Below are 14,403 nucleotides of genomic sequence, written 5' to 3'. Positions count from 1 at the left end.
GAGGAGCAAAATATAATAATTTTCTGATTTCAATATTCAACAAGAAAATATAGGCCTGTCCTTGAAAATGTAACATTGCGCTTTACCGATCAAACACACACCGAAATTGGGGTTACCTCTGGACAATGTAATTAACTTCTTGCAATTATCTCTATATCTATTCACATTTTATATTTGATTCAGTTATAATTTATTCTAAGTTTGATTACATGGTGAAAGAAATGTAGGACATTATAGAACAAAGGAAAATAAAAAGAAGAACATCAAGTTACCGAAAAAAAATCGTTGCTTGATATTCACTTTACCTCAACAAAATATCAGCAAAAGTACCTGACATAACCGAGATGGAAGAATTTACAAATAACCCAATAGTTTTATGAGATTTTTTAAAAAGGTATAATGTATCAGCTCTCTCGATGACGCTTCTACTAAGGAATATATTAAAAACAAACAAAAAAAAACTGAGCTATAAGAATTTAAAATACATCAAAATTTTGAGAAAGATTGGAATCACACAAATAATTTTTAATCAATTTATGGACCGGGATGAGGTGTTATAAGCTTTAAAGAAGTTGCACCACAAGCCTATAACCTTTTAGTTATGTTTTTATTGCACCGTTTTAAATTAGCTTATTAGATGTTATGTTGGCTTTTTTAGGATCATAAACTTATTTAATTTTTATTGTTATGATACTGATATGTTCTTGATGAATTTTTTTTTATACCATGACCAATAATTCTTGAGTGAGACATTAACCCGTGTATGGAGCGGGTGTTAGTACCTAAAAAATACTTCCAGGTAAAACAAATGCACCGCTGTGGTACTTTCTATTTAGGTTCGAAAATCAAAATCGAACAGGACAAGCCTAAACCAAGATAGCAGTCGTACCATCCTGTTTCTATCATGATGGAGAGGAAGATGGGTTGATCTTAGGGGAGGGAAGCAGAAAAGTTTGAGAAATTGGCAATGATATTGAATTGTGTTTGTGCGTGTTGGGTATTGAAAACTATGAAGAATATAGAGCTTTTAGGTATGAAAGTTTGTTCTGTCTTCTGAATAGGTTAAGCCACCTATTTATAGTAGTTTAAGATACACAATGCCAGTCTCGTAAGTAGTGAAAGTCATGAGTTATGGAGAGATGAAGATGATGGGTTAGTGTGAGATAATTTAAGGAAGTTTCCGAAACTCCTTTTATGTTACACCCACCATCTATACAACTGTTGTAACTACCACACTACTTTAACTTTTACATGGGGTGTTCCCACGCTGCATGTTGCCGTAAATCACCAGACCAATACCCCATGAAGAATCCCTCACGTGATGTATTTTGATATTTCTTAGGTGTTTTTGATGATCATAGATCTCATCTTAATTAGGCTAAATTATAGATATCCCATATGTTTAGAGCGCAATTGTGGCTTGTTGTGGCATAGGCTTTCTTGGCCGAAAATAATGCATAGAGTCTCGCCATGTGTTAGAGCAATGCTCGGTCGAACTCGCAAGCGTTGCTATCTCAAGCTTGTTTGTCAAGTTTAGGTGATCAAAACTATAAGTCTTTATTTCTAGTCTACTTATATCTATGTCTTGGACTAGGATAGAATGTGTAGTTGATCTTTAGACTTCACGGCGTTCATCAATTGAAGACGAAAATCTACTGAGGAGAGCTTGGAGGAACTTCATCAACAAAAGGTATGTGGAGACTAAAAATTATATATCACTTAGAAGTCTATTCTATTCTATCTCCTATTGAGACTAAGTCGTATAATTATATAAACTTTTACATTATATACATTTGATATTTTGCTTATATCTTTCTCGAAATATGCGTTGGAAGATTTTTGCTTTAGCTACACTCATTATTATTCTTGACGAGTTTAGTTGGAAACAATTTATTTGTTGGAAACTAAATAATGAGTCAAAAGATGATCATGTGAAAATTTCCTTAAAACATCTTACATGATTTGTGCGAGACAATAATTTGATGTCGACTCGGAGTGTTTTGTATTGATCATTCGATCACTTGAAAACTACTTATAAACTAATAGTTTGTGTGAGACATATATTCTCGTATTCTAAGGATGTTTCAATGATTGAAATGGGAGTTTAGAACAATTAACCATTGTGTGGATATATCATAGTATGCATACCAGTATGCAAACTGTTGTGGTATGATTCAGGTCCGGAAACCAAGTTTGCATACCAGTATGCGAACGGTTTTAGCTATTAAAGTCCGGGAACCAAGTTTGCATACAAGTATGCGAACGGTTCTGCCTTAGTTAGGTCAGGGATGACAGTATGCATACCGGTTTGCGAACTGTCTGACAAGACCAAAGTCCGGAACTTAAGTTTGCACACCCTTTTGCAAACTGAGTTGATTTATGTTCTAAAATCGGTTAACTATGATTTCATACTCATGAAAAAATACATATATAAATTAAGGAATGCAATATTTGCAAATCGTGGCTTAATGTTCATGAATTGATTCTCTTGAATCAATCCTGATTTTGTTTCAATCGTGTCTTGTATACTTCTATGAGAATATAAACAATTGAACAACTATATGAGTAACACAATTAGATTCATTTGATTATCATTTGATCTAGAAGTGTTAGATGAATGTGGTTAATATAAAAGTGTTCATATAGCTAACTTCGGTTAACTATTATTGAGCCAACTCAATATACACGTTTAGGTACGGTTACCCATATCTAAATGAGGGTATATTCCATTTGTGTGTAACAATTTAATACCATCTAATGGTGAAGAGATATTGCTTTGGTTTTAACGGTGAATATTGATTGCTTTGTTTCAAGGCTATCAAACCCTGATTTGAAGACTATATAAGAGAGAACTCTAGCAACTGGGAAACCTAATACCCACACCTCATGTGTGATACTAGTTGCGACTAGAGTCGATTCTCCTTTAACCTAGGTTTTTCTAAAACCATTATAGGTTAACGACTTCATGACTTCATTGGGATTCTGAATCCATACCCAACTATTTTCTCTGTAGTTGCATGTTCTGATCTTACTTTGTTATATCGTATTGAGTACTATCTTCTCTAAGATTTTCTCGAGATTTAATCTCCTATAGACAAGATAAAAAGTAGTCGCAAAAATCTTCAATCTCATTATTTGTGATTCCACAATATCTTGTTTCGCTACCATACGATTAAGATTATTGTGAGGTGATTGATATTACTCGGATGTTCTTCGGAAATATAAGTCCGATCTCTCAATCGGTTCTTGTTCACCTTGATTTATCAAAACACATAACAAAACTCTTAGGTATTTCCGTGGGAGACAGATTTATCTATTCAATAGACTTTTCTGTGTGAGACAGATTGGTTTATCAAGTCTTCGACTTTCGGTCGTGGAAACTCTTAGTTGTGGGTGAGATCAGCTAAGGGAATCAAGTGTGCAGAGTCCTGCTACGATTCAGAGGCATAAGGAACGCGACTGTACCTTGATCAGTGTGAGATTGGTTAGGGCTCAACTACATTCTAGTCTGAAGTTATCTTGGAGTAGGCTAGTGTCTATAGCGGCTTAATACAGTGGGTTTCAAATCTGGACTAGGTCCCTGGGTTTTTCTGCATTTGCGGTTTCCTCGTTAACAAAATTTCTGGTATCTGTGTTATTTCTTTTTTGCATTATATTTGTTTATATAATTGAAATATCACAGGTTGTGAGTAGTTCAATCAATTAGATAATCCAACTTTTGGTTGTTGATATAAATTGATTGACACTTGAACATTGGTCTTTGGTACCGTTCAAGTTGTTTCACATAATGATCAGACTCACTGATTTCTATCTGTTTGATTTGTTGATTACATTGTGAAACAAATATTCAACTCTTGGATATATTTCTATTGATTGAGTCTGACGATTTAGTTGATTCTCTTGGAATTATATTGGAGTTTGTACATACAGATTGTTAAATGAAATATTGGGTGAGGTTGTTAGACCCCCGCCTTTTAAATTGGTATCAGAGCAGGCAAACATGTTTAATACCTTATAAGTCTGTATTTGTAGCGATCTGACTCTATGGACAGAAGTGCTATCTCAGTAAACGTACCACCAGTCTTCGATGGCTCAAATTACTTGTGGTGGAAATTTTTTATACGTTCCTTTCTTCAAGCGCGTGATTTTCAATCATGGGTTTATGTTTTTAAAGGCTATGATCCTCCAATGGTTAAGTAGACGTTGTTTATATTTCAAAGGATATTGGTAGATATGAACCTAACGATATTCTCGCTGCAAAGAAAAATTCTGACGGTTTAAATGCTATCATTCATGCTATTACCCCATATCTTTAGCACTATGTGACTATGTGCATTCAGTCTAAATATGCGTGGGATATCTTAGAAACTGTATTCAAAGGGAATACCTCTGAAAAGGAAGCTAGGCTTCAAAACCTAAATTCTGATTGGGAAAACCTTCATATGGATGATGAAGATTCATTTGATGAGTTTATTCACAAAGTGTCGAAAATTTTTAATGTATCTTTTGCATTGGGTAAGACTATTCCTGAAAAGGACATTGTGATGAAAATTTTCAGATCGTTGCCAGACAAATACAACTCTAAGAAACATGCCATCGTTAAAGGAAATAACCTTGATACGTTTTCCAGAAATACTCTTGTTGGAAAGTTAAAAATACTTGATCTTGACCAGAACACATTCAGAACATCTATGTTCAATGATGTGACTAACGCAAGTGAATCTTCTTACTTGTATTGGGCTGATGAATGTTGTTCCAATCTTGTTGATTTTGATAAATCACTGATTACACAAAAGATCAAGGATATTGTAAAAAGAAGCAAAAGATGTGAGAAAGGTCTCTCTCTGGTTAATGCTTCAGGTGATTCAATACAAGAAAAATCATCCCAGGTTGTCAATATCTTGCATGCTTCCGATGTGTGCAATGAATTTTTGGCTCTCGCAGCAGAAACTTCTTCCTACTCAAATTCTGATTCAGAGTTTGAGTCTGACACTGAGATTTTTGAATTCTTGGATAAGTGTGAAGAAATTCACCAAGAAAATCTCCCACTAAAGGCTTCGTTGGAGAAACTTGAATCATCACTTCAGGTGAAATATCTTGAGATAGATTTTCTTAATGATGAATTCACCAGGACCCTATCTCTGAAGGAAAAAGAGATTAATACTCTTAAGTGTGACCTACAAAGGTTGTCTGGAAGTTTTGACAAAATCTCAGCAATGTTATTTGGTCAGAAGTCTTTTGGAAACACAAATGGTTTAGGGTTCAAAAGCAAAATTGTGAGCACAGACAACTCTTTTGTTCCATCCGATTTTGGAATAATTGATGATGAATGTTGTGATAAACAGGAGGTAAATAAGCAAGACAATAAATATTCCTTGATTTGTTCGTTTTATGAAAATTCAAATCATGTCCACAATAAGTGTTGGAAATTCAAGAGGAACAACAAAAGGATTGCCAAACTTCAAAATGACATGCAAAGAATGAATCTGGCCTTAGGTAATCAACAAGGCACTCCTAAAGACAAGAAGAAATCTAAAAGAACCAAATTCAGACGAGGTAAGAAGCCTGTTTATACAACAAACCTTGATATGTCACTATGTGATAAAAGACGTGAGCATGCGGTGAAAAAGCGGGGGTCTAACAACCACACCCAATATTTTGCTTAGCAATATGTATGGACTAACTCCAATATACTTTTAAGAGAATCAACTAATCAGTCAGACTCAATCTTAATAAAAGTATATCAAAGAGTTATATCTCTCTTTCTCGATTCAATACTTACTCAAGCAAATAGAAGTGTGCGAGTCTAACTGAATACAAGAGAAACTACTTGAATGGCACCAAACACCAATGTTCAAGGATCAATCAATTTCAATCAACAACCAAAGGTTGGATTTCCCAATTGATTGATTCAACGCACAACCTGTGATATTTCAATTATATAACAAAAATATAATGAGGAAAAGAAATAACACAGACACCAGAAGTTTTGTTAACGAGAAAATCGAAAATGCAGAAAAACCCCGGGGCCTAGTTCAAATTGAACACATATTGTATTAAGCCGCTACAGACACTAGCCAACTACAAACTAACTTCGGTCTGGAATGTAGTTGAACCCCATTCAATCTCACACTGATCCAAGGTACAGTTGCGATCCTTACGTCTCTAATATCAGCAGGATACTACACACTTGATTCCCTTAGATGATCTCACCCACAACTAAGAGTTGCTACGACCCAAAGTCGAAGACTTTAATAAATAAATCTGTATCATACAGAAAAGTCTATGGTAATAGATAAATCTGTCTCCCACATAAATACCTGCGAGTTTTTGTTTCGTCTTTTGATAAATCAAGATGAACATGAACCAATTGATAACCCAAACTTATATTCCCGAAGAACAGCCTAGAATTATCAATCACCTCACAATAATCTTAATCGACTAGCGAAAGAAGATATTGCAGAATCACAAATGATGAGACGAAGGTGTTTGTGACTTCTTTTATATCTTTCCTATCGGAGAAATCAATCTCAATCCAATATTACGATTGTACTCAAATAGATAGAAACAACAAGATCAGATCACGCAACTACAAATAAAATAGTTGGGTCTGGCTTCACAATCCCAATGAAGTCTTCAAGTCGTTAACCTACAGGGTCTCGAGAAGAAACTTAAGGTTAAAGGAGAATCGACTCTAGCTAATATAACTAGTATCACACAGAAGGTGTGGGGATAAGGTTTCCTAGTTGCTAGAGTTCTCCTTTATATAGATTTCAAATCAGAGTTTGCAATCCATGTTAGCTTGGTAACAAAGCATTCAATATTCACCATTAGATGAAAACCTGATTAGATTCAAGCTAATATCTTTCAACCGTTTGATCGAACTTAGCTTGTTACATACAAATGAAATGCACGTTTATTTAGGTTTGTGTAACCGTACCCAAACATGTACACTTATTTGGTTCAACAGTAGTTAACCAAATGGTTATCCACATGAGCACTTTCATATCAACCATATTCTTCTTTACCACAACTAGTTCAAATGACTCAAATGAACTAGTTAAAGAGTTGTTCAACTGCTTAGATCTTATAGAAGTACACAAGACACAATCGAAGCAAAAACGATTTGATTCACTCGAATCAATTCATGAACGTTATAGCCACGGTTTTCAAGTATGCATTACTTTGTTTATATAAGTTTAAGTTCACGAATAACCGTTGTTTTGGGGTAAAAACTGATTCTGTTGTTTTTGGTAAATTTGGGGTGTGTTGATGAGAAACGAATTCAAACCCTAAACAAATGCACTGCACGGGAGTACTTTTAGATTCGAGAGATCAATTTGTAAGACTCTGGCCTAAACTTAGAAATGGCCGTTCCAGATTCAATTCGGTCACAAGGTAAAGGAGAAGGGTTGATCTTAGGGAGGGAAGAGAAGAAGGTGTTTGAGATCAGAATGTTGAATTAGGTATGGATGTTTTATGACTTGTATCAGAAAATGGTTTCTGGCTTCTTGTGTTGATAACATTTGTCATTTTTTGAAATAGGTTTAAAACCTATTTATACAATTCATTGAGCGCACCCTGATCTCATAGGAAGTGGAGGAAGTTAAGTATTGGAGAAGTGGGGTTATGCGGAAGGTGGTGATCATTGTGTTTCCATTATGAGGGAATACTGGTCACACTTTCACCCACTAATCTCATTACTGTTAACCGTTCATCTTTCCTGATACATTCTCGTAATGGGCGCGTTGCACGCCGCACGCTGTAACTTGTCAGACCAATACCCCAGTGAGCATCCCACAGTTTGCGACATGTTTGATCTCTCGAGTAAATAGGTCAGGTCGTGAGACATACCGTTGGTACGTGCTACGCACGCATCCCAGGGAGTGGCCGAACAGTTCCTATATGAGAGTGGCGACTTGGAGCCATTCTAAAATCCTATCGGTCGAACCAGGTTAGATCTGGACCGCTTAAATCGGCTAGCCAAGTTGAGTAGATGAGACGATTTACGGTAGTTAATGACTGCTTTTGAATTACATGCAAGCAGCGCAACTAGTTACCTTTAGGCGACCGTTTGGGATCCTTATGGGCTAGTTGTTGCTTGGACAATCGTTCCTCATGAAATAGGAGTGGATGGTGATCACGGCAACATCTTATTGGTCACCTGAAATCAAATCTAGGCCGGTCGACTCGTCTGGCAAAGTTGGACGGTGGAGATGATTTGCGGCAGTTGCATACTGCCGTTGATTCAATTTTAGGGTTTAAAGAGTGCGCGACCATGCTACTTTGGGAAAACGGTTTGACACGCTCTTGGATGGATATGTATAGTTCGATCAACCAGGTATGGAGCTGGGTCACCAGTGAACGCGCTAGCACCTCGTTGGTCGCCTGAAACTGGATCTAGGTCGTGCGACTAGGCCGGCGAAGATGATCGGACACAATTTATTTGCGACAATTGTACAACGCCGCTTATTCAATTTAGGGTTTTAAAAGTCGCAAGATCACCCTTCTTTGGGCGCGTGATTCAACGTGTTTCTGGTTTGCGGCGGGCAAGTTGATTGGCCAAGAATGTGGTTGGGTCGCTGGTGATCACGCTAGTACTCTCTTGATCATTCGAGGGAAGATCTAAGTCGTCCAACTAGGCTAGATAAATTGGACGTTCGTGATATTTTTGAGACTGTTTTTGCCGGTCTTAGTTCGTTTGAGCTATCTTTCAATAACGCGATCACCCTAACTTCTGGCTAACGACCAGGGATGTTGCGGGTAATAGTAGGCCCGTCGGTGGACACTATGGAGATTGCCTAGTTCCACTAGGAAGAGGCTAAGCTTGTTGAATCGACTGGACAAATCATATGGCAGTGATTGCTTTTAAGACTGACATGGACAGTCTAGGTTTTCCTTAAGGAATTCAAATGTGTTCGATCGCGCTAACTTTTAATTAAAATGTGTGCACACACACTGATCTATTTATCAGAGAGTGGTGTATCTTACGCGGGTGTTTTCATGCAAATTTAAATATTGACACTTCAGGAGATTCGTGCTACTCTGGTGCGAGTGAACATTAATCGTCATGTCATGCCAACATTGAAAGTTCATCTGGGGGACATAGCATAGGAAACTACTAGGCGGGCTCTGGCATTAGTGAGTAATGCAGCTAGGAGCTTAAATACTCATTAGGCTCTATACTAGCGAACAATTCATCTAGGAGATTGAGTTTCAATGTAATATGAAGAGAGACATAAGCGCTCATCATATTCTGATATATTCTCCAAATTCCCCGCGGAATATAGATATATCGAGGTCTACTACTTCTGATGCTGGATCAGGTAGATAGACTTTTACAATTTTCCGCCCTAAGCTAAAAACCACCATCAACATTAAGTCCCCTGCTTAGCACATAATATGACATTGTTGCGGGGTAAGCAATAGATGGTGACAGACAAAAAATAAAATTTAAAAGACGAAGAAGGTAGATATTACCAGGGAAATCCAAATCGTCCTTCAGCAACGGGATCGCGTGGCCAGTGGCTTTCGTAGTAGCGTGTTGCTAGCTCAGCTATGAGGTATGAGTGCGGTGCGCCCAGCTATCTATTCTCATTCATGGAGCAAGAAGGAATCCTTCTTCTGTTCAAACTCTAGAAACTCTGTTCGTATGAAAAGGGGTATCGACCCTCTTTTGTTGCTCGTACGACCCCGTGCTTTTGTTTGCAGCGATCGGCTCCTCGTCGTCACTTTCAGCAGCTCGATCATAAACATGCCAATCGTCAGCGGCAAGGTAAGTTCATCTTATCTTCGTATTTTAGATGTGAGTGTAATATCCATGGGTAGTTGAACAAACTCGGATATTTAGCTCGATGTGAATGACTTTATTTGTTAGTGGCGGTAGAGCGAGCGTCAACAAAGCAATCTCCAATAGTTATAATCAGCAGCAAGGCGAGCCAGGCGAACCCAAGGTAGGTGCTTCTTTCTTTTTTGCGCATGTAGTCATCCAATAGTCCACCGATCTTCTCCAGAATGTATAATAAGGTTCTGACTTCAGAAGAATGAGTATTTAACCTCTCCAGTAGGTTTCGAATACCAAACTCCGTTGCGCTCAATTGCAAGAGGCCTTGACTTTAAGTTGCTTAGTGTCTGGACTGCTGAGTTGCAATTGAAATGTTCTTTAAACTCTTGAGCATTGACTGGCACGAAATTGTATTTATTCTGACTCTTTAGCTCATAGACCTATTCTTTCCTTTCTGATTGCGATGATGACATGCTGCGGATGATTGTACGGTCAAAATCTTTCGTAGCAATTGGGTAAAGTAGACGAACTAAAAGGTGTTCCGCTGCCGACGTGCTGCTACCAAGTCTTCAAGGACTTTGTTCGAAGCGACATCCTTTGAACCATCTTCTGAATCTTGAAATGTTGTATGGAATGGGATGCGATGAGAATTCCCCAGTTATACTTCTGTTAGATCCGATGGCGTGGAAGGATATGTGAATATATTTCTGCAGCGTTCTTTTGGAGGGCAAGAAATCCTTCATCAAAGTGGCGCTCTGGTTATCTACCTTCTATGAGCTGGAGAGATTTTTGACGGTGAGGGGATTTTTGCAAGTCTTCAATCCCCCAAGTATGATTCACGTGATTCTTCATATGCAGTTGTGCTTCATGCAACAATCAATGCGAATTTTCTTGTTTGTTGAAGAATCTCGGGACATTCATGGGAACTGTAGTTCTGTTTTACTGTTGATCATCAGGCGAGTCCCTTAATAGCAATCCTGCAGCTGAGGGGCGTCGTATCTGTCTTTGCTCAAGGATGTGGTTGTTGATGCGCAGTTTCGTGCAGGCCTTGAGTAGCAGGTGCTCAGTTCTGAGTAGGTGATGTGGCAGACCTGATGCGTTTGGTCTGTGTGGCTCTCTGAGGCATTGAAGCAGATTCTGGAGCGAGCGTTGAAGCGGCTCCTGGAGAGAGCGTTGAAGCGTCTTCTGGAGCAAACGTTGAAGCGGCTTCTGGAGAGAGCATTGAGGCGACTTCTAGAGAGAACTCCAGTGAGGGCGCCATTAACCATTGATTTCGAGAAATGAGTTCTTTCTATTCTTCTGAGGCGATACGATATGGCAGTTGAGAAGACAATACACAAATAGTGTTGGTCGCTAAGTCGTGTTTTCTCCTCATGGGAAAGAATACCGTTTGATTCTAAATAGGGGAAATAACAATAATGGTTAAGGATTCGACCAACCTTCAGATTGATTTTCCCTTGCAAATTACATGCTTCTTGACTGACTGTCTCCCTTGTGTTGAACAGGTCCTTGACTGACGGCGAAAGAATTTCATGTTAAGCCTTAGTCCCCAAGTGTGGTTTATGTGGTTCGGTCTTGTATGCCCTATAGGTTTATAATAAAGGTATCACCATCTAGACTCCGTACTGGTGATCATATTACTTCTTCATGGGTAAAAATATGCAGAAGTTTGGATTACCTTTGTACGTAGTTGTCATTGTTAAGGTGAAGCTCTGGATGGTATCAACGAATGAGCAGCAATGGTTCATGGCAGCAACCATGATAAGAAGAGACTGTGTTTTTTGTGGGAACAAAACAGGTCGGATGGAGCTTGGATGGATACGGTCACGATCCTTAACAGGGAGGAGTGGTGATTACGGGCACAAATCTTGGAAGGGGGGAGTGGTGGATACAGGCACGACAGGGAGAGGCGCGGTGATGGTGTTCATGGGCTTTGACAACCACGACCATAAATCTTAGATGAGTGAAGAGCATAAGTAGTGGTAGCTATGTCCACGAGCTTTAGGAGAGAGCATAGACGGTGATGCTAACTGCGACCACGAACATTAAAAGGCTTTGATCGGCCATTATGGCCCAACAGATGAGCTTCTTCCTTACATACGTGAGTTTTATTTCTCCTCTTTTATTTTTGTGAAGCAGCTCTTCCCTGATTCCCTGCATGCGGAATCTCGCCTATTGTCGCTTGTCTGATACAACACGGCTGAAGGCTGCAAATATCTCTTGACGCTGCGCCTTGGAGAAATTGAAGAATCACATATAAGTGCTCCATCATGGACTGTACGGTTTTATGGATGGAGTCCCCAGAAATCATGCAGCTCCTGACGGGAAGAGTATTTCTGTGAACTCCTTCAGTGTCTATTTGAAGTTCTCCTACATCTACCTTGTCCTCGAAAATGAACTTCAATTTTTTGCAGTCACTGTCTGGGTTATCGACCAACCTATGGTAACGGCAATATTTTGGATTTGCAATTTCTTCCTCGGTTGGTGGATGGCTGAGAGGAGGTAGCTTGATAGCATCATATTGAATCCATACTTCCAGGAGTTCAATCACTCTATCGACCGGGAACGGGAATTTTGGAGCAACATCTCCAGTATATTGTTGCTGTGCAGGCTTCTTAGTCACAGTCTTCCTGGGTTGAGTTGTCTGCTGCGTTGGTGCCGCGTGTTTGGGTTTTGCAGCTGGAGATTTTTCTTTTCTCCTTCATTCACCAAGCTTGCATAGGTTGAGTGTTGTATTGTTTGTTGATGAGACGTCGTCTCTCTCAAGTTGCATGTGCATGTTCATTCCTGGGGGGCCTGCTTATTTCCAGCAATATTGGTGTTGTTGTAGCCGAATGCTTAGTGGCTTCATGAAGTTCAGAAAATGTTTGGAAGTGCAGGTTCTTTAGTAGGGCGCGATAGATAGTCACCATACCGTTAATGTATGACTCCGCTAACTGGCGTTCAGTTACATTTGGATCGTGACAATACAATGTCTGAATTCCTCTTGATAGAGAAACTATTTGCACATCAAGAAGATAAGGAGGTTGATGCTGGTGCACACTCGCCGAATTTTCTTTGCCTCGATTTTAAAGAAGTCGTTCTAGGTCCTCAAGTGTGATGAAATTGGATTGCTGATTCCTTTCCGAGGGGTGTTCAGGAGCAGCGCGAACTTCCTCATCTATAAAGGCGCGCCCTCTCGAAGTGCTTGCACCATGAGTGTTAAAAGTGTTCCTTGTCGACTCCATCTGGTATTGGCGTGACTCATGTGGTAACCGCTCCGTTAGTGTTTTGAGGAAAGTAAGTACCTCCTTCTGAGTTGTATCCATGCCTGTGCTTTAGCGAGAACTTCTAGTCTTTCCATCAAATCAACAATGGTAATAGAGGGTTGGCCTCCTCTGGCTCCTCCAGTCCATCGTCCTGATGGGGAAGTGGCAGTAGCTCGACCAAGGGCGTTACGCTCGAAGAAATATTGGGTGTGGCGGCAGTGGATCTGGCTCTGGTGATTGGAGGTTTCACGCCTAAGGGAATGTTTCCCGTGCCGCTGATGCTGGTGTTAGAGGAAGTAGTGCCACGAGATGCGGTGATCGTGCTGGTAGGCTGCACATTGGTGTCACTGACAGGAACATCGACGCCAGGGGTGTTTTCAGTGCCAGTGACATCAGGATTAGTTGCTGATCCAGACCTAAGATCCACCATCTTGAATTTGAGAAAATTGAAATGAAATTGAAAATTGATCTTGCAACCGAGAGATTAATCTCCCACTGTGGTCGCTAGTTGTTTTGGTCTAAAAACGGATTCTGCTGTTTTTGGTAAATTTGGGGTGTGTTGGTGAGAAACGAATTCAAACCCTAAAAAAATGCACTGCACGAGAGTACTTTTAGGTTCGAGAGATCATTCTGTAAGACTCTGGCCTAAACCAAGAAATGGACGTTCCAGATTCAATTCGGTCATAAGGTGAAGTAGAAGGGTTGATCTTAGGGAGGGAAGCGAAGAAGGTGTTTGAGATCAGAATATTGAATTAGGTATGAATGTTTTATGACTTGTATCAGAAAATGGTTTCTGGATGCTTGTGTTAATACCACTTGTCATTTTTTGAAATAGGTTGAAAACCTATTTATACAAGTCATTGAACGCACCCTGATCTCATAGGAAGTGGAGGAAGTTAAGTAGTGGAGAAATGGGGTTGTGCGGAAGGTGGTGATCATCGTGTTTCTGTTATGAGGGAAGACTGGTCACACTTTCACCCACTACTCTCATTACTGTTAACTTTCCGTCCTTACCGACACTTTCTCGTAATGGGCGCGTTGCACGCCGCACGCTGTAAACCGCCATATCAATACCTAGTGAGCATCCCCTAGTTTGCGACATGTTTGATGTCTCGAGTAAATAGGTCAAGTCGTGAGACTTTCCATTGAAAGAAGCACATGGTGCTTTTAGGTCAAAATTATTTGTAGAAACAATATTTATAAAACATCGTTTACAATCGATGCATATAAAGCAACATTGTTTCTAAGCTCGTCTAAGTCAACTGCGGAGTTCAATGTCTTAAAAAGACCATGACCACCCTCTTTCAGGGAGTTGGTAGGTGCTACGCACGCATCCCAGGGAGTGGCCGATCAGTCCTGATAGGAAAGTGG

The sequence above is a fragment of the Papaver somniferum genome, unplaced genomic scaffold, assembly GCF_003573695.1.
Source record: "Papaver somniferum cultivar HN1 unplaced genomic scaffold, ASM357369v1 unplaced-scaffold_137, whole genome shotgun sequence".
NCBI classification, from domain to species: Eukaryota; Viridiplantae; Streptophyta; class Magnoliopsida; order Ranunculales; family Papaveraceae; genus Papaver; species Papaver somniferum.
The sequence above is the reverse complement of the archived record's forward strand: the minus strand, read 5'-3'. Positions refer to the sequence as shown.